At 49.9% G+C, this 25,547-nt stretch overlaps 1 pseudogene; it reads right to left on the bottom strand.

Annotated features, from left to right (window-relative positions):
- Window positions 1-1,468: 1,468 nt before the first annotated feature.
- On the bottom strand, window positions 1,469-22,434 carry LOC144109827 (uncharacterized; annotated as a pseudogene).
- Window positions 22,435-25,547: the final 3,113 nt, after the last annotated feature.

Below are 25,547 nucleotides of genomic sequence, written 5' to 3'. Positions count from 1 at the left end.
GTCGGTACTACTGGGAGTTTGACACGGACTCTGGGTAGAACGATCATACTGCTCCACGAAAGATGCATTCAGTAGGTACTTTGTCATCTTTGGTAGCTTCTTTTCCCGCTCTTCTCTTTCTAACTTCGCCTTTCGATTAGACGCACCACTTTGATGCTTCCGACCGAGCATTGTCGCATGAATGGATGCTGATTGTTCACCACACTGGGCACTTCGTCAGTCCGACGCGACCGCAGGTGTCCAGCGGTGGCCGTCCCGATGACTGGCGCACGCTGCCTGTATGGTCCGGTGCTGGCCGAGAGTGGTGCGTCCCCCAGGCGGGCGGGCTTATGCAAGCTTACCCAGCGGCTCGGGGCTGAATCGCAGCCCGCGATCAACTTCCTTTCATAGACGCGCGCCACGTCTGTCTGTTACTAGCGCCAAAGCAAGCGTTAAAATAGGCATAGAGTTCCTTGTGCAAATTCTCTCCTTCTCTGTATAAACTGACTCCTTCTCCCGTTCCAGTCTCGTCTTCTTATTGGCTAGGAGCAATCGTCTGCTCTGGGAGATTCTCGATTTTTCTTTCACCCCGTCGACGCCGAGCGCGAGAACGAAGGGGAGAGGGGCGAAGTTACGCGCCCTCCGTCGCCTCTGATTCATCTTTTTCTACTTCTTTTGGGAAAATTCAGCGGCCAGTCTGACCTACTTTTTCTGTCTAGCGCGCGCGAAGGTGCCCAGCCAGTAGGTAGGAATGAGCCCTGGAGACAGGCCTTTGTGTCCAGCTCTCCAACTTCCCCCTTCACTCTTCCACAACCCTAGCCCGAATAGTGAACATTCCATGCCCCACGGCACGCGGACAAAAGCACGTGTGACGTCTTCTTTCCTTTCCTGCCTAGACTCCGCCATCAGACTCATCATCATCTGCTATCGGACTCCTTCTCCCCCGCCCAAATTACCATTACGGTAAAGAAAAGTCCAATGGGAGGCATTGTTGGGTACTGCAGCACATGCTTTCTATGAGAAGGACAGCGGCGGAACTATTTAAGGGGTGGAGGGTGGCGTGGTGGTGACGAGAGGCAAGGGAGATTTAGGTCTTCATCCCACATTACATGTTTTAGGTGTTTTCCTCTAGCTTGCCCCTCCTCTCCAGGCAGCACTGGACAGACGGACTGACAGGAAACCACGAAAACTCTTCCAAGCAAACGCACCTCGCTTCGTAAGAAAGAGGGCCCCGCCGGGGTGGCGGAGGATTCCTGTTTTTGCAGCTCGACAAGCTCTCCACAAATGATCAGGCTAAACGCATGCTGTTAGATTAGGCGGGGGGCCCCGTCTGCTCGTTCTGGTTTTCTCGCTTCATACATGTCGCTCGAAGTTCCGTTGCCCGTAGTTCCATATACTAAGCAGGTTAGAATAAATGGGCCCCCTTATACTACTGTCCTAGGTGAGGCCCTGGGCTGCATCCCGCTTAGCCCCCCCCCCCCCCCCCCCCTTAATGCAGCGCTGGGTGGCACAGACAGTAGCACTTGTGGGAGGATTTCAGGTGTGTACCTGGTTTCAGGTTAATACTGCCCATACGCTGCTTCCTTTTCTTTGATAATGATAAGTCAATATTTCTGATTCGCTTGTTGCCAGCCCGCGAGCTGGGCGCAGGAAGCCACACATTCTTTTTGTTTGTGCATGTTTGGGAGTCTCTGAGTCGTACTGTCGTTTCAACAGCAAACAACGTTGCACGAATGTGAGAGCAGGCTTCGCCCGCACCTGCCATGCAAGTGCAGTGTGCAGTCACGATGACTCCGTCAGGCTGGACCAGAACTCACACCTTCAGTGGTGCCTCCCTTAGCCGCTGTGAATGTCTGACCTGATAAAAAATGATCAGTAATTAGGTTGTTTTTCAGCAACGCAGGGGACAAAGGACGAGACAAGTGCACAGACACGGCGCTGATGTCAGCGCCGTGTCTGTGCACTTGTGGAGGTTGATGTTAAGACTGAGGTTTATTTCCCTTAAAAATTAAACAGGGAACTGCGACAAAAGGCGGTAAAGCCTGACGAGGTCATGGTTCCCCAAAACAGTTTATACAGCAGTGAGCAACACAGAAATAACAAATATTAACATAGTATGATGGCGAACAAAATACATTGCATCAAAAGACAGTATCACCGTAAGAAAAATTACTTTTGATATAAATACAGTGCACCATAAATCAAATCAAAGGCAGTGTATAAACATAGCATGAGGTCACTAAATAAAGCACACGCAAACAGCATGACACGAAAATAAGAGATGCTACGCTAATTAAAAACAAATTATATTGAGTCAGTGCTCGTTAGTAACTTTTTGATGTCTTTTTTAAACGTGTTCTTAGGGAGATCAAACATGACACTTAAAGATGGGTTATTGAGAACGACTGGAATCTGGTAATCGAGCTTTTGTTTGCCGTAACTTGTCCTTGTTTTAGGGGCCAAGTTTCTGTGTTGCCGAAGGGAGTATTTAGAACGAGGGCGGTTTCGAGCAATGGAATACAAACGATTACGAAGATGTACTGTAACAGGCGAAATAAGTAAACATGGTTTGCTTTAAGTAAATTATGCTTATGGTAGAGTGGTGATGTTGGTAGGTTTTCCGGCCTACCACGGTAAACATCTATAGCCCGCAATGCCTTCTTTTGCAAACGCAATAACTTATGAAAATTACTTATTGTTGTAGTGCCCCAGACCAGTGCACAATAGGACAATTTGGAAAAAAATAGTGCGTAGTATATGGACACGTTTAGGGAAACGGGCAAGAGATCGCTGATCCGGTAAAAACAACCAACAGTTTTACAAAGGGCAATGAAAAGTTTTGAAATATGTGTGCTCAATGATAAATGTTCACTAAACCAGACACCAAGTAACTTTTGAGATGTTACCTGTTGCAGTTTTGCTTTGGCGTAAGTCAGGTTAAGTGTGGAATGAACGGGGCTATAATAGGGCTGAAAATTATGTACCTGGTTTTTGACAAGTTTAAGCTAAACTTATTCGCCTGCATCTAAGCGTATAATTTTACCAAATAAGTGTTCCCGATAGTTTCTAATTCCGGCAGAGTACGTGATGTGAAAAAAAATATTTGTATTGTCAGCGTACATAACCAAATCTGAAGAATCAGGTATGTCACAGATGTCGTTTATGTACAATAAAAACAAAAGTGGGCCCAATATAGACCCCTGCGAAAACCCTTGGGTAATGCACAAACGGTAAGGCACTTGTCTCGTCCTTCGTCCCCTGCGCTGCTGAAAAACAATGTCACACCAACTTGCCCAAGCTTCTACAGTAGCAGTAATTAGGTGCTGACACAAATCCACATCCTTCACAATATGTCGCCGCTCTGAGGATCACTAATACGATTCTGGCCCCGGCGGCCGGATTCGACAGGAGCTATGCAGAAACATTGCATCGGCCGCAAAAGTTCATGGGATACACGTTTCTTGGGAGAAAAAAAAAGATATGTTAGCACTGCCTCACGATCTAGCTGTCTTATATATCATCAGTTGAAGCATGCACGTTCACGCACGCTTTATGACATTTCAGGCGATTGGCATGCGTGAGTCTGGGCATGCCTTGTAGCCGCCAGCTGCAGAAGCATCCGAAAACCCAACTACGAATTCCTTCCACAAGTTAAGGCTGCAGTGCATTCGAGCATTTAGTCTTGAGGCTGTAAACGTATGCCGATTGCTCCATTTCTCTGAATTTGCAAGCATTCTGCACTCACACGTACCCTGCGTACACGAACTTGGATATTGTGATGACCCCCATAATGCGCAGGTCCACACGGGACGGAGAGGCAAAGAGACACCGTATGGCTCAGTTTAAACAAACAGGTATATTCAATAATTACACATGATTAAGATTATACATCAGAGGCTGGGGCGTCCGAGCTTACGTGCCGACGACTTCATGGGGGCGATGGAGTGGCTCCGGAGTTGGGCTCGAGCGGTTGCTGGCAGAAGCTGCACGCCGTCGGGTTTCGGCGCTGAAGGCCCTCTTGGCGAACGATGTCGTCCTGAGCGTCCTCTCTTCCGTACTGCTTCTCGATTTTTATATCCTCTTCTCCACACCCCCTAGGGTGAGGACGCCCACGCCGGAGGGGAAGGAGGGGGGGCTAGGGCTTTCACTTGGGCGCACAAACATACCACCGCACTTATTGTCTCGCCCCCCTCACGTGTTGAGTCCGAGGGAAAGAACGTTGTCTTCGCGGTAGCGCATAGCGTCGGCTGTGGTACGGCGCGCTCTGGCCCACTGACAGTTCCCGCGGGTCACCGGCCTCCATTCTTCATCCATCAACTGACACTCGCTCCTCAAGGTAAGGCGCGCTCTGGATCGCTGACAGTTCCCTTGTCCTGGAATGTGCTCGGGAGGGCCGCCCCTGGAACCGCCACGCCAATTGGGGAGGATAAAGCCTGTTTCCCCGCGGCGGCGGCGGCGGGTCCGGTTGGGTCCGGCTGGGCTTAAACCACTTCGTTCTGGTCGTCACTCAAAGAGCATGGCTGGGTAATTGATGATGCTGCTGTCATCTGGGTCTCCGTCTACGCCGCGCCGTCGAACGTGGAACCTCGTAGCACACACAAGGAATGTACCTCGTAGCACACACAAGGAATGTACCTCGTAGCACACACAAGGAATGTACCTCGTAGCACACACAAGGAATGTACCTCGTAGCACACAAGGAATGTCACACTCGCTCACCCTCCAGAAGAATGTTCTCCGAACATTTGAGTCCCTGCAGCTACTAACTCCGATAACTTAACACATACGCATATAGCAATGTTATGAGCTGCGGCATTACACAATTCTGACCAGTTCACAACTCCGCTCTGTTTACACCATTAGTCCGACTCAGCTTTCCGATTTCGCAGCGGATATCGGCCTTCATGAGTCATACTAAGTAAGTCTGTGACCCTTTGTCTGCTTTGGGACTCGCGAGGGCTCGTGGCAGGAGCCTCTCCTGGCGTTATCTGCGCGGCAACCTCGCGCGCTTCTTCTTCTAGCAATGCATGAAGTAAATCCGGTGGCATTCTGGCCGTCACCTCTGGTGCCTGCCGAACAAATGCAGGAGAGGGCGTTTCTTGCGAACTATCTGCGCGCTCCGCTTCACTTCTGTCCCCATCAAAATCCGCGCTTTTCCTTTCCTCATTTCGTGAATACTGAACCGGTGCCGACTTGAGGCGATTTGCGTGTATCCTTATCAAGCGCCGGTTCACGTCTCGGACTCTGAAGTTTACCGGAGAAAGCTTCTCGACAACCTCGCACGGTCCTCTCCACTTCGTCTGGAACTTACGAGCTAGCCCAATCTGCCTTTGGCAGTTTTCAATGTACACGCTGTCCCCCACATTAAACGGCGCGTCTCTAGCACTGCGATCGTGCACCTCCTTCCTGCGCTTCGCCGCTTTCTTTAAGGCCTCCTTTGCGATGTCCCTCGCCACTTGCAAGCGCGATTCTAGCTCCACCTTATAGTCGTCCAGTGAAGCGTATGGGACACGACGGGGGCCCTCTGGCACTTCACTAGGCAGGTCCGGGTCTCGGCCGTAGAGAATAAAGAATGGCGATTCGCCCGTGCTCTCGTGTGCTGCGGAATTGTAGGCAAACATTGCATACGGGAGCCACAAGTCCCAGTCCCGCTGGTCGCGCGAAACAAAATGCGACAGGAACCCGGCCACGGTTTGGTTCAGTCGCTCCACCGCGCCGTTGCAAGCCGGATGGTACGGTGTTGTCTGCTTCTTAGCGATCTTAAGCAGCTCGCAAACTCTCCTCATTAGCTGCGACACGAAGTTCGTTCCCCGATCTGTCAAGAGTTGCCTCGGGGTGCCATGTCGGAGCACGGTCTGTTCGACAAATGCTCTTGCAACCGTGTCTGCCTTCTGATCTGGGAGTGCTACCGCTTCCGCGTATTTTGAAAGGTGATCGACAAATACTAAAATGTACTTGTTTCCGGAAGTGGTCGTGGGCAATGGGCCCATTATGTCCATACCTGTCCGCTCGAAGGGAGCCGAAACCTCAGAGAACGGCTGAATTGGAGCTGGTCTTCGTCCCTTGGGTGTTTTTCTTTCGAGACAGGAATGACACTTCGCACAGTAGTCTCTAACATCCTGTCGCATGCCACTCCAAAAGTACAAACGCTCCACACGCCTGCGTGTCTTCGCTACGCCAAAATGACCGGCGCATGGCGCATCGTGAAACGCGCGAAGAACCCTTTCTGTCCACGACCGAGGTATGACGACTCTCTCCCAAGCGGTTTTCTCTGGTCTCCCTTTCCTGGTTGGCCTCGTGCGCCGACACAGGGTGCCGTCTTTGTCAATGAAATAACCTAGCTGTTCGGGGTGAGACGGTGCGCCCTCTAAGCTTTCGATTATTCGCTTCAGGTCAGGATCTTTGCACTGCTCTGTGCGTAATTCGGCGGGGTCGACTACGGGGACAAACTCATCTATAGCTGCCACGGCAGCTGTGCGGCTGAGTGCATCAGCATTCAGATGTGTCTTTCCTGACTTGTGCTCAACTTCAAAGCAGTATTCCTGCAGGTGTAGATTCCATCTAGCGAGTCGCGAGCTAGGGTCCCTGACACTCATCACCCATTTCAGAGGATGGCAGTCTGTGACTAGCTTGAATTTGCGGCCGTAAAGGTAGCATCTGAAGTGCTTTACTGCCCAGACAACGGCGAGGCACTCCCTTTCCGTAGCTCCGTACTTTTGCTCTGTGGGGCTCAGCTGTCGGCTAGCAAAAGCAACGGGATGTTCTTTGCCCTCGATAACCTGAGATAGCACGGCACCAACTGCGAACTTTGACGCATCTGTGGCCATAACGAAGGGCAAATTAAAATCCGGGTGGCGTAACAGCGGTGCACTCATTAGCTTCCTTTTCAGGGCCCCAAAAGCATTCTCCGCGTTTTCGTCCCAGCGAAAGGCGACATTTTTGGCTGTTAAGGCGGTGAGCGGCTTAGCGAGCTTGGCGAACTCCTCTATGTGCCTTCGGTAGTAACCGATCAGGCCGAGAAACTGCCGGACCTGGCGGACGCTAGTCGGGGATGGAAAATCCGAGACACACCTTAGTTTCTCAGGGTCCGGTCGCACGCCGTCAGCTGAAACAACGTGCCCGAGGTATTTCACCTCGTTTTTGAGGAATTGGCACTTAGAGGGCTTCAGCTTGAGACCCGCTGCTCTTAGTCGCACCAAAACTTGCTCAATATCGCGCAAATGGTTATCAAAACTGTCACTGTATATGATAATGTCATCCATATACACGAAGCACAGCCTCCCCAGAAGACCTGCCAGGATAACATCAGCGGTTCTCTGCCAGACAGCAGGGCTGTTGGCCAGACCCATCGGCATTCTTTTCCATTCATAGTGCCCTGAGGGCGTGTTGAATGCTGTTTTCTCGGCATCTGCCGGATCCATTGCTATCTGCCAGAATCCCGCCGCCATGTCCACTACCGTGAAGTACCTGGCAGAGTCCAGCTGAGAAAGCGTCTCCTGTATATTGGGGATGGGGTATGGATCGATGCGAGTTACGGCATTTAGTTTGCGGTAGTCCACTACCAATCGATACGAGCCATCTGGCTTTTCCACCAATAGTGCTGGTGCTCCCCAGGGTGACTTTGAGTGTTCGACAATGCCGCGATCAATCAGGTCCTGCACCTGCCGCTCTATCTCCTCACGTTGGGAGTAAGGAATCCTGTACGCACGCTGGTAAACGGGCGATGAAGTGCCGGTTTCTATCCTGTGCTTTATAACGCCACAGCCGCCCAAATCCAGGTTGGACGCGGCGAATACTTCCGAGTAGTCGTTCAGCAAACCAGCCAGAGCCTCCCTCTCCCTGGATTTTACGTGAGAAAGATCGAACGACACCTTTGGAGCAGCCGAAGGACTAGCATGCTCTACAGTTGCGAGTACCGTATCGGTGGGCTCACGTTTCTCTATCGCAGAGGTGAAGAAAGCCAATGTTTTGTTCTTGGGAAGGCTCAGTGGCTGCTGGCTACAGTTAACCACCCGTAGGGGCACTCTGTGGGCGTCATTAACTGTCACGAGGCACGCGGCTGCCTTCAGGCCATTGCTGAGAGAGTCGACCGGCTCAAGCACTCCCACGGCGCCGCTCTCTACATCTGAAGGCACAAACGCGTACAAAATGTGATCCGACCAAGGAAGGACGACCGCCTCATCGACCAGCCTGACGGCAACCCGCGAATATACCTTCTCCAATGATCCCACTGTTTGACGGGTGTCAATATCGGTAATGCGAATCTCAGCCCCTCTCCTGTTCAAAAACGGAACTTTTGATCCGCCCGCATTAACCTCTTCCTCAGAGAATGAGACTACTACCTTCCCTTTTCTCAAAAAATCCTGCCCTAATATACCTGACACTCCGTTTGGCAGAGACACCGTGTCCGAGCATACGTAGCAGGGGTGCTCCAATGCAATTCCGCCGAGAGAGAAGTGTAACCGGTAGAGTCCACTTATGCCAAGAGGATCCCCCGTTATGCCTACAAATTTGGTTGCCATACCACCAGACGCTTCCAACACCTCGCGGTCCCCCTTCCTTCGAAGCGTGTTAAAACTGCTCTCCTTAAGCAATGTCACCTTTGACCCCGTATCTATCAACAATTCCATGCAACAACCATTTAACTTGCAACGCACAACAGGGCATGCCTCGTCGGCCACACAAACTACCACCACCTCATCATCCACTGCTCCCTCCCCACGCTCCTCAGGCTGGGGAGGACTATCTAGTTTTTTGTCTCGGTATCTGGAGCCCCGCTGTAGGCTTGCTTAGAGCGTGTCTCGCCTGCTTCTCTTTGTGGCTCCCCACGGCGCACGTTTTGGCAGAACCTGGCGATGTGTCCGCGACCCTGGCAAGCGAAGCATACGATTTCTTCAAACTCTCGCATACCGCGCCTGTAGCTTTGTGGCGGTCTCCGGTTTCCAGCGAATGGGCGCTGTTGAGCGCGCGCTTCAACCTGGCGTTCTACCTGCTGAGATAGCAGCTGTTCTAAGCGATCTAACCGCTCTGTCAAGAGAGCAACCTCAGGGTTGAGCACCGCTCTCTCTATGACGCGTACTCTCGCTGCGGCTGTCGTTAACGCCTCATTTTGTTCCTCATCCAATGCGGCCTCCACGGCTTGGTCGAAATTGCTCGGCTTGCGCGAGAGCACGAACCGGCGCACGGGGTCTTGCAGACCAGCCACGAACAAAGCGGTCATTTCCTCTTTAAGTATATCCTCCGCGTATTTCTTCTTAAGCTGGTTTCCTTCCTCCTCCCTGCTTAACGTATCGCGCGCTAAGCGCTGAAGCCGCGACGCAAACGTTCGCACGTCCTCCCCTACCATCTGTCCGGCGTCACGGAACCTCTGTACTCGCACGTGACGTGGTTCAGTGTCGAAATGCTCAAACGCGAGCTTCTTAAATTCCGCAAATGATTTTGTGGATTTTACTTTTTCGTCTCGCCATGCAAAATCATGAGCAGCTCCTGCCATCTTACACCTCGCCATTCCCAGCATTTGAGCATCGGACCATCCCCCCATTTTCCCAATCTCTTCTAGCATGGAAAAGAAATCGCAGATTGGAACCCCTGTCTTATCTCCCGTAAACGTCGGAATGACGCTTCCTAATGCCAGCATGCTTGCTCCGAGCGACGGCTGTGGAGTGGGAGCTCCCTCAGATAAAGACTTTTTTTTTATTTTTTTTTCAAGCCCTCCGGTGCCTCAAGCCTCTCAAATGGGGGGTAAAAGTCCCACAATCAGTCCCGTGATTCCCTTTTGATTACAATTTTGAAGTCATGAATGTCGCAGCATTCAGAGGAGATTTGCTTTTGAGACCCCACTTCTGACACCAGTGTGATGACCCCCATAATGCGCAGGTCCACACGGGACGGAGAGGCAAAGAGACACCGTATGGCTCAGTTTAAACAAACAGGTATATTCAATAATTACACATGATTAAGATTATACATCAGAGGCTGGGGCGTCCGAGCTTACGTGCCGACGACTTCATGGGGGCGATGGAGTGGCTCCGGAGTTGGGCTCGAGCGGTTGCTGGCAGAAGCTGCACGCCGTCGGGTTTCGGCGCTGAAGGCCCTCTTGGCGAACGATGTCGTCCTGAGCGTCCTCTCTTCCGTACTGCTTCTCGATTTTTATATCCTCTTCTTTACACCCCCTAGGGTGAGGACGCCCACGCCGGAGGGGAAGGAGGGGGGGCTAGGGCTTTCACTTGGGCGCACAAACATACCACCGCACTTATTGTCTCGCCCCCCTCACGTGTTGAGTCCGAGGGAAAGAATGTTGTCTTTGCGGTAGCGCATAGCGTCGGCTGTGGTACGGCGCGCTCTGGCCCGCTGACAGTTCCCGCGGGTCACCGGCCTCCATTCTTCATCCATCAACTGACACTCGCTCCTCAAGGTAAGGCGCGCTCTGGATCGCTGACAGTTCCCTTGTCCTGGAATGTGCTCGGGAGGGCCGCCCCTGGAACCGCCACGCCAATTGGGGAGGATAAAGCCTGTTTCCCCGCGGTGGCGGCGGCGGGTCCGGTTGGGTCCGGCTGGGCTTAAACCACTTCGTTCTGGTCGTCACTCAAAGAGCATGGCTGGGTAATTGATGATGCTGCTGTCATCTGGGTCTCCGTCTACGCCGCGCCGTCGAACGTGGAACCTCGTAGCACACACAAGGAATGTACCTCGTAGCACACACAAGGAATGTACCTCGTAGCACACACAAGGAATGTACCTCGTAGCACACAAGGAATGTCACAATATGCTGGTTGAAAAAAAAAACGACCACACAGTCTAGTGCATGCTGCGCTCGGCAGACTCGGTACATTAGCCACAATTAGTAGAACATGAATCAGAATCAGGCGAACGTGGACACACAAACGTGCGCCTACGTGCATAAGCGCCTAGAGGTTAAGCAAGCTCACCTCGCTCAAAACGACGACAGGCTTCGATGGCACCCGCATGGCAGTCACGCTTTTCACCCATCCACTGGTGAAGTAATTATGCGCCTCAAGGGACTTGTACGCCTTCATTTGTTGAAGAGAGACGTAGCTCGTTGACAGCACTGATAATTGATGATATCAACGTGCGTCACGCCAGGCAGCAAGTCAACATCAGGAAACGAATCCGTCCCGACGCGTAGCTTGTACGGGTCCACGCCGCCACACATTTCCACCTTGGACTCGTACCGAGCCCGCGTAGGCCCCACAAGCTCGTCGAAATACGAGCGCAAAACTCTAGCCTGTCGGCGTTTGCCATAGTGTTCAAAGTTAATAAAGCAGCATCGAACGAACGGGCTTGGCAGCGAGCCAAGGAGGCTTTGGCCCAGCCAGTCTAGCTACAGTGCCCACGAGACAATGTTGAATCAATGTAGACTGGTAGAATGGCTGTACGAGGCAGGAAAAAAAATGGTGGTGTTTTAGCTCTGGTTAAACCTGCAGTGACGCGATAGCGACAGCTAGATGAGTGGAACTTGGTCACATGTTCCACCACGTGATCAGCCACGGCGCCGCGCCGCCGGCAGCTGCTCCGCACTACGTGACCTACCATGTGGCAGCCACAGAGTGGCTGCGCCGCCACGCTGAAGGCTCGAAATCCTACCGTAACGTAGCTATCGCTACAAAACAACAAAAATAAAATGTGTAACTGGTCAAAGTAATGGGCTGGAGACAGAAGTGCAATATCATTTATTCGCTGCAATGATCGATTAATGCCTGCTGAAATTTAGTAGGGTCGCACTTGTTTACAATGTAGTCTGGTCGTTGATTGCAATTTTCTATCGCAGTTGACAAAGATATTTGTTGAAGGCTGTGTTTATACGTGCAAACGTTGAATGCTGAGGAAATTAAAGAGGTGGCATGGTTTTATGATGGGAGCTAGAATTAATGTGTCACGGAGGCCAGGAAAGTTCCAATATAGTTTATGAAAGAGGCAGAGTCGGATGATTTTCCGTCCACGCTCTAGTCGTTCAAGGTTAAGCGTATATTTATTTCTGGTGATAATGTGGTTTCTATCGTATTTTGAGGGGATGAAACGGGCTGCTCTGTCCTGATCGGCTTCTAGGTAGTTAATTAGGTAAGCTTGATGATGGTTCTATATAGCTTTTACATATTCAAGTGTAGTGCGGGTAAAGGTTTCATTTGATAATTTTCTAACTGAAGGAGGTGCCAGGTAAAACGGTATTCTGATGAGGCTGAGTGATTTTGACGCACTAGCTGTCGGCTTCAAAATATGTTCAGCGCAGGTTTACTTTCTCGAGATAGTTACTCCAAATTACCCGTAGGATTTGACTTGCGTTAGCATGTGTGACTGCAATGAATAAGCGTAGGTGAGATGAGAATGTTTTCGAGACATTTGCATGCGCTGGCACTTTGAGATGTTGAGTTGCATAAGGCAATCTGAGCACCGTAGTTCAATTATATTTAAATCGTTCTGGAGTAATAAGTGATCACATTTAATAACAGTGCAGCGATAAAAGATGCAATCATCTCCAAAAAGGCGAATAGCGGATTAAATACGAGAGGGAAGATCAATAATGGGGGGAAGAAGCGGAACTTTTACACCAGAGATTACTTTAGTAGTACTTGAAGAATTATTGTCGAATACTCTCTACTGAGAACGTTCTGTTAAAAACTAGTGTATCCATGATAAAATGAAAGGATCGATGGACAGTCTGGAATTTTAGACATAAGACCTGAAATTAACTGTTGCTTACACAGCAGGACGCGCATGCACTGAACGGGAAGCGCCGGTGGGACCCAGACTGCCGCTCAATGTTTTAGGTAGCCATCAGCAGATGTCGCCGTCGCTTGTGGAGAACAAATAAGACCATTGCAATGAATGCGAACGGTCACCGAACATGCTTCTGTATAAACTGATTCAAAATGAAGTACCCTTCTCATCGGAGAAAGCAGGGACGATTAGCGAAAAGCGCCGCTCCCACGCGATGGCAGCAACCCGGCTACCAAGTGTTTCCCAGGCGCGTGGTCACATCGGCGCTCCCTACAGAGTTGTCGCACTGTGTAAACAAGCAAGGGTAGAACCAGTACAAAAATGAGATTATTGAAGATAACTAATAAGGTAGCTTGCGTTTTAAGATAGTTAAATGATAACTTTAAGATAGGTTGCGTTTTATGCCACGCAAACGTGTACTTGTAGTTTGTATGCAGCAATGCCAACAAGAGTACTGGAGCGCAGTCGACTTCATGGGGAAATTTCGCGCTTATGCGTTCAATGCTCAGTGGTGTACTATGATACCCAAGCATTCATTTAACATGTACGTACACAAAATATATGCTATAAAAGAAGCAGAAATAAGCGAGCAATACAGCACACATGAAAATCAACATCCACAGAACCGAGGCGCTACGGCGTTGCTATGGGCGGGGCGAAGCGATGGCTGTTGGTCAGTATATATTGTACTACACAATATATAGTACACTACAGTAAATGCGGGTAGTGCGGGTTGTGTTCGAGTTTCGAAGGCATCCCAAAACCTCGAATGTCATTGTGAAGCTCCGCTGACTGGAGTGTATCTCAGCCGAATGCTGTTAAAAAGTTCGTCTAGCAGCACAAGGCGGCAGTCGAATCGAATGACATTCGGCTGGAAGGAATTCGAAACGGCCGTGTAGCAGGGGCACGACCGGTTGATAAGCAAGGAGCGTTTAGCTCCTTTTCTTTTTGTATTGGTTTTAAGCCCTGTAAAACGTTGCTGGTCCGAGCTCCCTCTCTCTCTCATTTATTTTTTTGTACTTTTCTGATAAGACCAATAAAAGGGTAAAAGGGGTATAACTGGTAACGGATCGTGATGCTTTTTGTGGTTAACATTTATTCAGATGTGGACTTAACTCTGAAAATTAACTCGGAGTAATAAAATTTAATTTTAACAAATTTATTTTTTCAAAGGTGCTGCAATATCCATCACCACTGGCATCATTTCAAAATGACAGTTCTTTTTTTTTTTTGCGGCGTTACAGCGCGCACCGAAAGTATCACTCGTCCAAGGAAAGTGCACTTCGTGAAAGTGTCACTAAACTTGCCCGTATGACAGGGGTACTTGCCGCGTTGTGCGAACCCCCCTAAAGGCGCATTCACACTACACCAAATTTCCTGCGAGCGAAGCGGACTCGCTTCGCCGGAAAAAAGGGGCGTGTTCTCATTTACACCGCCCGCGACGGCGGAACCGCGGCTGCTCCTCGCTTTTTCACGAAAGCAGCGAGATCTGACGGCAGTTCCGTGTCCGGTATTGGCAATTCGCGAAGGCAGCGATAGCGAGCGTGAGCCTCGCAGATAGTTTCCGTCGTCGGTTGCTTCCGTCGTCAGTGGCGTCACGCTTTTCTGTCGTCGGTTGCGCGGCTGCACACTGGCTTACTCAGTTTTATCTATTGTATAGTTTTATCGCAGTCCTCGTTTCATTTCCCGGATGTGAGCTTGTTGCGGAGATGTAATCTCGACCATTGCAGAAGAGGAGGCACGGAGCAAGACTATACAGGAGGTCAAACTCCCGTCAGCGCGAACGAGCGCAGGCGACCAGATAAAGTCACAATTGTATGCGCCGACAGGGCCGTATGCAGTGGCGGTGCCATGCGGCGCCTCGTAGAAGCAGCAGCGAAAAAAAAAATCACATAACGTACACTGTCGATTAATACTGCTCTTCTTGCGGAAAACCTTGAAGAAACGCAGTGAAACTTTCCATACCAGCCTAACACGTGTCTAATTTATCGAAGAACTGAAAAGTGGAGCACTTGTGCTGAATTTATCGAAGAACTGAAAAGCCCGCCAATAAAATAATTTCATCTGCGCGCCGATGCCGATTCCAAGGCAGAATCCACGTTTTCAGCCCAACACTAGCCAAGCCAAGTATGGAACTTCTATCGTCTCCCCGCGGCATTACCACAGTCATAGAGTTTCTAATGTTACCTACAGACAAAGCTGGCGCCACCGTCTACGCGAGTTTCTTGTGTTGAATTCCAGCGGCAGGTCCAGATCAAGTTTTTCTGCTATGTTTTGAGCCGTCGTATTCTAATGACAAAATAGCAGCACGAGTTTCCTGTTTCAATGGCAGATCGCGATCAGGCGTCGATCCGGTATTGCTCCGCAGATGATGATGATGACAACTTTTATTTCCACAGGAAATGGAGGCCCCCTACTACTCCCCGCCCCCGGCACGCAGGCCCGGAGGACGGGGGCCGTAGCCTGCGCGACTAAAGGTTAACAAAGAGATTTTGTCTCTTCGCGGCCTCAGCCGCCAGTCGGATGGCTTGTTTCTGCCGAGCGGGATCTTCGCTCCGCAGCAGGGCTTCCTAGCTTTCTCTGCTATCAATATTGCGACGAAGACGACGAAGCTGGCAGTGGCGCGGAACGGAGCGCTCGCGGTAGGCCAGTGGCCATTAAATCATCTCATTGCCATCAGTCAACCCGTCTGATTCTTCGGCTGGCCGCAACGTAACATTATCGCCTTTTATTCCGGGGAAATCGTCGCATTCCCATATTATGTGGTCGAGGGTACCCCTCTGCCCGCACGTTTTACAAAGATCGTTTTCGTGTTCGCCTGGTAGGACATAAAAGGCCCATATTGGGTTAACGAAATTTCCGGCTTGCAGGCGCCGCCATGTGGTCGCTTCTCTATTACTTAGCTTCTTATCCGGTGGTGGCACCAGTTTTAGGTTTTCGCGCGCTCGAGGTTCACAGTCCGGCGGTACCACGGTTACCCAGAAGTAGAGAGCTCGGGCTAACTCATGTGCCTCTTCATTTCCGGGAACCGACGCGTGCGCTGAGGCCCAAATTAAGCTTACAGGTCAGCTATCGGCCGGCCAGGATCCTCGCCGCTTCCGGCGAGATTCTGCCTTTCATGAAATTTTAGATGGCAGTTGTACTATCTCCGACTACGCATTTTGCTTTCGTTCCAACGCAAGCGAACGCTATGGCAACTTCTTCGGCCGTCTCTGTGTTGCAGCTGCAATTAGTGGCTGCCAACGCGGGGGCGCCTATAGTCCGTAGACCACTGAGGCAATCGCCGAGCCTGACTTCTCACTAGCCGCGTCCAGGTAGGCGGCCTCTTCGGGCTTCATTTTTTTCGAAGCGTTTTGTAAGCGTCTCGGCCTCTCTTATTCTTTCTCTCGGTATTAAGCTCCGGGTGCATGTTCCTCGGGGAGGGGGTATTGCTATTTTCTTCTACATTTAGGGGGGGGGGGGGGGGGGCGTCAGTGTTACGGTGCAGCCCGAGGTCGCTCTGCAATCTCAGCATCCGCAGCATAGCACTGTCCGTGCTGGTGCTGCTGAGTTTGTCTAGCTGTGCCATGCGAACTGCCTCTGCGTAATCTTCCCAGCTAATGTGCACCCGCATGGAGAGGAGTTTCTCTGTAGAGGTGCACATCGGGAATACTAGGCCTCTCTTGATACATCTTCCGATGAGGGAGTGCATTTTCCTCTTTTCGTCCGCTCTTAGATTTAGGAAGGGTGAGGCATAGCACAGTCGACTAAAGACGTAAGTCTGTATTAATTTTAGTAGGCTTTTCTCTGTAAGGCGTCTACCCCTGAGGGAGATTCTCCTAAAGATGCCTAGGACTTGCGGCGTGTAGGCGTCTAGCTTTTTCATGACGTCGTCGTGGTATACGTTTTTCTGTATAAAAAATACCAGAATTTGCTCCACTTTAGGAACGGTTTCATCTTCCACTTTAATGTCGAATATTGAGTCTTGGTTTCTCCTGAAGGGTTTGGGATTATAGACGAAAAGTTCCGATTTTTGCGGTGAGCACGAGAGGTCCCTAATGGCAGCCTCTGTGATGTAGGTAATTGGGGCCTCTGTAATGTAATGTAATTATTTCATCAAATAATTACATCATACCTTTTTAGCCACCGCGGTGGCTGAGTGGTTGTGGCGCTCGGCTGCTGACCCGAAAGACGCGGGTTCGATCCCGGCCGTGACGGTCAAATTTCGATGGAGGCAAAAGATCTAGAGGCCCGTGCGCTGTGTGATGTCAGTGCACGTTAAAGAACCCCAGGTGGCCGAAATTTCCGGAGACCTTCACTACGGCGTCCCTCATAGCCTTAGTCGCTTTGGGATGTTAAACCTCATAAACCAAACGAAACCACATTATACCTTAGTTGCCGTCTCCAACAAGAAACAGTAGACAACGAGTGCCGCAAGGCCGTATATTGGGACCGCTGCTTTTCCTTCTTTATGTAAACAACATAGTCTGTGTAAGTAAACTACCAACTTTCGTCATATATGCAGATGAAACCACTCTATTCTTCCTAGCAGCACATGTGCGAGATCTTGAACAGCAAGCTACATATTGTTTGCAGAAACTTCACGAATGGTCTGAGTCAAATTCACTGATCATAAACACAGGAAAAAGCAAAGCTGTACTTTTAACACCTCGTAAGAAGGATCCTGCTGTCTCACAAATCTATCTAAAAATGGGCTCCTCATTCATTCAAATAGTGACTACGGTCAAAAGCCTAGGAGTGCTTTTTAATGAAAATTTATCATTGGATGAACACGTTGAAAAAGTCAGGGACAAGTTGTCCAAGGTTGCAGGTATTGTGTCCCGACTGCGATACCTCCTTCCAAAGCATATTAAGCTGAAGCTGTACAACACACTGTTTTCCTCTGTTTCTAACTATTGTATTTTGGCCTGGGGAACCACATCATTTATGAATATTAAACGGTAGCATTTATTTCAAAAGAAAATAGATCGAAATATTGTTAATGCTTCAAGTTTTGAACATACGGAACCGATTTCTGCATCGCTTCGCATCACCCCCTTTCCCCAAATCTTTGAATCTATACTACTGAGGCGGTATAAAACAAGTATTAGAAAAATAATCTTTTTATGGTGCACCTGCCGACCTTTAAATGTAAAGAACTGAAGTATGCCACCCGTACTGGTTTCACAGGGTTCGTGCCGAAAACTCGAACGAATTATGGTTGCCAAATGCTTTCATACACTCTTCCGTGCTCATTAAATAAGGCATCTAAACTGATGTATACACTTAGGTACCGTCGGCACTTCGTGCAACTGAGATTTGTACTTATCATTTGTATTTTTCCCTGTGTGATTACATGCCGTTTTATTTTATTTCCATATTCACATAGGGATCCTGTTATTAATGTTTTCTGATGCTGCTTACAAGTCATTGTAGGGTGCGTCGACCCCTGTCAAGCCTTTTCTCTGGCTTTCTGTCGACGCACCCAGCATCCTCAAGATGTTGAATAAATTGAATTGAAATTGCATAATAGGCCACTACCGTGAAATCAGCAGATGACGGGAACCCCGCGTGACGTTTTCCTTTCCCTCCGTCGGCTTGCTGTCATTACCGGTCCGGGCAACATACAAGGCACTGATCCGGGCAACATACAAGAAACGTTTTTGACTTTTGAAGCGAGCGAAAAGCTTCTTCACTATGCTAGGTAAAGCAGTCGTCACGTAGGCCAGAGAATGACCTTAAACGACCTTCAGCCCAACCAAGGATAGCCGCGTATGACAATATGTGGTACATTTATGGTGTCGAACCCTTGACCCCTGACTTTGGCCCATGACCTTTAGTTAACCTTCGACCTGGCCTTAAGTTGACATTGGGCGACCTTGAACTTAGACCTTAAGAACATCCGATGGGGTGATGTAAAGTCATGTGTTGACATCCGATGAGGGTGTCGTAAGACCGTGTGATACCCCGTCATAGCCACGTGATCCTGTGCGTATATATTGAACGGATGTCGCGAAGCGTATAGCGGAGCTGCTATGGACGAGCCTCAGACGCTTAGCAAGCGTCCTCGCTTTTCGCTGAATTCAAGGGGGTTGCCAAGTTAAGCCACTGCCAATATTTTTTATTTTTATTAGCCACGTACAGTGCCATCTCAGCCGAAACGCTCAATGGTAACTCTCGCAAATGCAAATAGTTTCCTTTTGTTCGTGTCCGCATAAAAACTACTGCATCAAAACAAAAACATTGTTGACTGAATGTCAAATTTTTGTGACCGCTTGTTAGACCAAAATCGTTAACCTCTTTGAACCTCCTTCGCTTTCTGACATCGGACGACGCGTGCTCGCAAGCCTAGCAGCTCTGTGAATACGGAAACTTTCTGAAAATTTGGCCGTGTTTCCCCGCTAGAATTTTGTGGTGCGGACATCTTGCAACGTAACAAAGCGAAAGCTTCGTGCGCCTTTCGTTTGCCGTGGACGTGAGGGACAGAGTGGTGGCAAGGGCGAATCGGTGGTGAAGCGAGCTGCCCGCTTCTACGGGCGCCGCCATGTTGCTTGAGCGTGGAACTTTTCGTGCACTAATGGTGACTTCCAATCGCAAAGTTGGAGCACTTCGGGAGCAACGTTTCCTGCTCTTTTCAGAGCAACTGTATTCCAAACGCAGATCTGAGCCACGGATTGCGTCTTCCAATCGTAGACAGGGAGCGGTTGTCGAGCCGAGATTGCTCAGTGGAGCAGTCGGGACTGCTCCGCCGAAATCGGCGGATCCGACCGGAAGTTTGCGTGACGTTCTTATGCAGCGGCGATAGCGGCGCCCTACATGCTCTGGCCAGAGCAAGTGTACTCCAATCTCAATTTCAGGTCGCGCGCTCTGCGCCGGACTCAGGCGCTCTGTCACAGAGCGTGCAGACCGCTCCGGGCCTGCGATTGGAATTCACCATAAGTGATCCCGCGGGAGCGCATGCATTCAATGGGAGGGAGCCATTTCCGCCGGAGCCACGGAGCAAGACTACAGACCTCCTGCATGTTTGTAAACAAACGAGGTGGCGCTGCAGTCGCTAGCGAGCTCATGGTAGGCAAAAGGTCGGGGAGTGGGCGTCGCGGATAGGTGTTGAGCGCGGGCTTTCAAGGCTTGTAGGCGCGTTTCTAGTTTCTGCGAATCATAGCAATGGTCGATGCTTCCAACTTAGTAATTTGTTGAAGTACACGAGCTCGCGTTGGCCACGTGCGACCTATAAAGAGAAATATTTTGCCACTGTATTGTATATATGGTTAGTAGTAACATGTAGAAAGCATTCCTGCCGTTTATTTATGCGCTAGGCATTGAATAAAACAAGTTTTGACACTCTGCACTAGCCGGAATGATTTTACTTCGGGACAATAGTGAGGGGAAGTGCTGTCCTTGTTTCGTCGGAGCAGACATGCGCTCATCGTCTGCTCACATACGTACGTGACGCGCTGTGCGAAAAGTGGGGACAGCGTCGTGTCCCTGATCTCCTGTCTCGCTTAGCGCTGTTTTTAGCCGCATGACCACGCACCAGCCAGGCCGACTTGTCCTCTTGTTAAGCTGGTCGATTTGGTGAAAAATTTTTGATTTCAAGAATTATTTTCTTTCCTAGCCCTGAAGTCTAGTTTCGTGACGAAAAATCATAGCAAAATATTGAGTACAAATTTATAAATTACGCTTTTTAGAAGTGTGGTCGTCAAAAATTGTGAGGTAATTTCTTTGATTTCAGTGCCACATTTCTTTGACCAAAGCGAAAGCGAAGATGCCATAAACGAGGGAATAAACTTTAAGGTTCATTTTGTTATCTCTCACATTTTCTGCGACTGGTTCACTCACCTTCGTAATTCGCATGAAAATCAAATGATTCCATTTGTCGCAAACTATTCCTGAGACGTTGAGGAGCGTAATAAATCTCGATTTTTTTCCCTACACGTGCAGTACTGTGTTAGTTATTTCTTGTAAGAAACGTTTTCATGTAACTATGCATGCATAAGTACTGATCATATAGAAAAAGAACTAATCGCGTCATCGTACAGAACAGGGCTTTATGTACATGCTGGCATAAGAAAACTGCGCACTATCTACACAATTATTTGAGACCTTGGGGGGGACTTGACGACGGTGTTAATTATAATTACCCAGAACTGTACCAGGTATAGCTATAAATAAAAGGAATTACTGAAACTAGCGTAGGAATTTCATATTTGCACCAAGTTTAGTTACATATCGCATGCATGAATAACGAAAACACTTTTCATTGCCGCGTCCCCTCTCAATCTCGCCACGTGTCTGTTAGTAGCACGCCTGCGGCGGCTTCTTCTTTCCAAACAAGCTTCGCGATTATGTACTACCTCATGAAACGTGACACATGCATGATGCAATGAAAAAGCATATGGCGTTTAGCACACTTAAGGTACGCTATTCTAAGCACACCAAGGCGACCGCGCAAGATTGACACAACTTACCAGACTTCTTTCTACTCGAATGAAATAATTACGTCGTCATATCAAAAAAACAGTTTCAAGTAAATATTAAATGTCATAAAACGCGCCATTAAAACATGGTGTGCTATTAACAAAAAAACGCATTCCTTGGGTGCGAGTGAACCTGTCGGCGCCCCGTGCCCTCCGGCTCAAGGTGATAAATACGTGTGCAGCTGCATATGTCTTTTTTTTTTCCTTGAGCAATTATCAGCTTACTATCCTGAATGAATGAATTATCAGCTTACTATCCTGAGTGAATGAACGCAGTAACTTGCATGCTATTAAGTGCATTGAGTGGCAGTGCCTATCGACTCCCAGACTTCGCGCTTTACTACCGTGGCCCAATGCCTGTTAGCCAGTTTCCGAATGCGGCATTTATGCGCGAGAAACCTATCGAGGCTAATTTATTATTTTTATGCTACTACGCGGATATAGCAGTCACGCAGCTGGTCAATACATGCTGCTTCTGCAGTGCACAGGCTTGAAGCAGCCGCCGGTAACTGCTGCAGCTGCGGTAGGCACGGGCAAGCGGAACCTGTTTTTCCTACCAAAAGTTTCGTCTGGACCTTCGAGGAGTGTGGATGTCTCCTGCCTCTCCTCTCGAGACGTTGTTCGTTCCCTTCGACGACGACGTCTCGCCTCCGTCGCACTCTCCTGCCCGCCCTTTGGACGATCGCAAGGAGCACCGAGCGCGCCCAGCGTCGTACGGCGCGCATCCCAAGGAGCTACTGGGCCGCCCCGCCGACCCGTCGCTTTACTCCTCGTAGGCCTACTTGCCCGGCGGCCGGGTAACCCTCGCCCGCCGGGAGAGCCTCTTCGGGCCGTCGTCGTCAGCTGCAGCGGCGGTGGTCCATATTTCCTGTAAACCCCCCAGCAGCCGGCGCACCTGATGACGTTGGCGGCGGCTTGTTCGCCACCTTGACGCCTGTTGTGCCGCCCTGGACGTGAGAGCGGTTTCCCTGCTGCCCTCCGCCCTCCCCGCGCGCACTGGTGCGTGCGGGGCCCCGACGCGCCGTCTTCATGGCGGTATCCAGCGTTTTTCCCCCTGCTGCTGTCCTGACGCAGCCCCCGGCGGTACGGCCAGGCCCGCATCCCGAGATCCTGGACACGGCCGCCGGTCCTGCGCGCCGCCGGAAACGGCGGTTCTCCTCAGCGCACCCCGTCGCGCTGCTACCCTGTAGCAGTTCACCCCGCGGTCCTCTTCGGCCGCCACGTGGTGGCCTCCTGCAGCCAACCCCGGCTGAGCTGCAGTCATCGCCCACCTCCGCCCAGCCTTTCGGCCGGTCAGGGGTCATGGGCCGCTTGCCTCCTGCAAGCCTCCGACGTGCACGCGCCACTCCCAGTGCGTGCCGTTCACCCTCCCCTCCCCAGTTGTGGCTGCTGCTGCTGCTGCGGGGACCTGCCTTCCTGGACACCACGGACCACCAGCGCGCGTTGCAAGCGGACATCCCCTTCCCCACATCCCCTTTCCCCATCCCCGCTACAAGCTGTGCCCCCGCGATATGGGTGGCAGAAATCGAGCACATTCCCCCCACTAGCCACAAGAAGAAGAGCCTACCATGCGAAAGTCGCTGCTAACATCAGCGCCACCGCATCTTCGTGACGTCGCGGGGTGAACGAGGTCCGTACAGGAGGAGAAACTCCCGTCTTCGCGAGCGAGCGCAGGCGACCATATAAAGTAACAATTGTTGTATGCGCCAACGGAGGCGCATGAAGTGGCGGCGCCTTGCGGCGCCTCGTAGAAGCAGCAGGAAAAAAAATAAAAAATGCAGCGCCCGGGCAGGCGGCGCGCGCTCAAAGAAGACGACAAGCAGACGAAACGGGTGTTTGCTTCAGCGGGCACGGCGTGACGTTGTATTTCAGTGGTTTCTTTCCAGGCCGCCAGGCGCCGCCAGCAGGATAGTGGCGCCGCGGGCTTGTGATCTTTTCTGGTCGCCGCAGACGGCGGAGTTTCCACTCAGTCTTCAAACGTGGCCGGAGCTAAGCGCTCCGTTCGTGATCCGGCGAAGCGCTCGCAATCTGCCATCGGAATTCAACATTAGAGCACTTCATCCATCGCGGACATGCCCGGAAGACGAGGTTTCGTGTTCGGCTTGGCTAGTGCTGGGCTGAAGACGTGGACTGCGCTTCAAAATTGGTAGTTGCGCTGCGATGCTCGTATTAAGTTATTTAAATACTAGGTTTTTCACTTCTTCAATAGATTTAACCAAAGTGTAAGTCCGGCGTTAGGCTGGGAGCGAACCTTTCACAGCATTTCTTCGAAGTTCGCCTCGAGAAGAATCGTATTTTTACGGCTGAATCTACGTTTTCTGCCCAACAATAGCCAAGCCAAGTAAGAAACCTCGTCTACCCGGCATTCATAGCTGCGCGTATGGTGGATGAAGTGTAGCGTCGCCAGCTTTTCCTCTGGCTATATTAATAAACTAGACCGCAGTCATGCCCACAGAGGATAATAATAATAATACTTTAATACAATGAGAGTTTCATCACCACTAATACATAATAGGCCTACCAAAGCCGCATTGGGATTAAAGGGCAGAGCAAAACCGGCAGCGTTCACAAAGTGAAATGTCGTACCCCAGAATATGCGAAAACATTTTTAGCAGGAAACATGCAAAAAAGAAATGCTCAGCAGTGGGAAGTAAAAACAAAGAAAACAAACCACGTATTTACACTGAAATGCAGTATGAGGAAGCGTTATAATACACAACAAACATAGCAGTGATCATTTTGTTATTTAATACCTTAAAATCTTGGGGGGTTTTCGTGCTAAGAGCCACCAATTTGAAATGAACAAGAAAAACGAGGCAGTAGTTTACATATGGTATTAACAAGGTATAATACAGTAAAACAAAACAAAAAAATCCCAGTAAGTAGCTGTTTAGTCAAGGGGCGAGAAGAATAAATAGATCGTCCCATTAGGCTGCGATTTCATACGTTATGAATGAATTTATTTAGCCTCTAAAAACATACCGACGGCTGGAATATTAAAAAGTTAATGCGACGCAGAGGTTTTTTCAGTTTATATTTTGCTTCCGCGCGAAAAGTACTTGCTGGTAGCTGTTTAAGACAGGAGGGAATGAAGCAACTAAGAGCTCGTTGACCATGCCACCCGAAAATGGTTTTTAGCCCGAGGACAACGAGCAGGAACATAATCTACTTCGTACTAATTAGACCAGAAATGCCCCAGGATAACACATTTACATTGATTACATTTCCGGAAAACCCACTCACAACGCTAATCGTTGCATTTCGCGGGAGGGAGATTGCGTCTGAGAAAGGGAAACTGAGATGAAACAAAGAGAGAGAGTGAAGGCAGGGATGTTGACCAGAAGGGTGTTCAGGTTGGCTACCCTGCACTATAGGGAAGAGAGATGGTGGGATTGAGAAGGGAAAGATAGAAGGGGTTATGGGCACAGTCACAATTGCTCCCTCAAGCCAGTCGCTGTCAGGAAGCTTAACAGTGCCTTGTTGTAGGCCTTGAGGGCAGTATGCTGCCAAGATCAATAAAAAATGAACCCTGTCGTGTGTACTAGTATTGTATCACAGGAGTTCAATACTATACTCTGAAGTGCTGCATGGCACGCCACTGCACTAACACGAATATAACTAGGAATGTGGAAGAAAAAAACGTCTATGAACTGCGCGTCAGAAAGGTGCTTGTCATGCCTTTTAGGCAAGCAGCTTTGTTCTGTAGGTGTATTATAATGCTGCGTTTGGATGCAATGTGAGTTATATATTGCAGTAGATGCACCATTACCGCACACCTACAAAGTGAAGTGGTTTTGCTAACAGGCACAAAAATGGCCTTACTTTAATGACAATGAATGTCTAGTATCAGAGCGGCCGCCGCGGTGGCTCAGTGGTAATGGCGCTCGGCTGCTGACCAGAAAGATGTGGGTTCCATCCCGGCCGCGGCGGTCGAATTTCGATGGAGGCGAAATTCTAGAGGCCCGTGTACTGAGCGATGTCAGTGCATGTTAAAGAACCCCAGGTGATCGAAATTTCCGTAGCCCTTCACTACGGCGTCCCTCATAGCCTGAGTCGCTTTGGGACGTTAAACCAAATAAACCAAATAACCAAACCTAGTGTCACAGCGAACGTGCTTGTGCCTCACTTTCGAGAAGGTGTTACAATACACTGTAATACGGAATACATTCCTCTGCACGGTAACGTTACCCTTCGTTTAGGTGTACGTAAGGGTACACCTAAAAGAGCAAAACATACGCACTTGCAGAGCAATGTTATGCCCACTGACACGGTGCAAGGTTACACCTTAGAAGCGTTGTAATAAACTCATTAGGTGGCTGTTTTTTTTATTTATTTACAGCATGCTGCAGACCGAATCGGTCCAAGCAGGAGAGGGTG

The sequence above is a fragment of the Amblyomma americanum genome, chromosome 11 (assembly GCF_052857255.1).
Source record: "Amblyomma americanum isolate KBUSLIRL-KWMA chromosome 11, ASM5285725v1, whole genome shotgun sequence".
Taxonomy (NCBI): Eukaryota; Metazoa; Arthropoda; class Arachnida; order Ixodida; family Ixodidae; genus Amblyomma; species Amblyomma americanum.
Note: the sequence above shows the minus strand (reverse complement) of the source record. Positions and strands in the feature narration are given on the sequence as shown.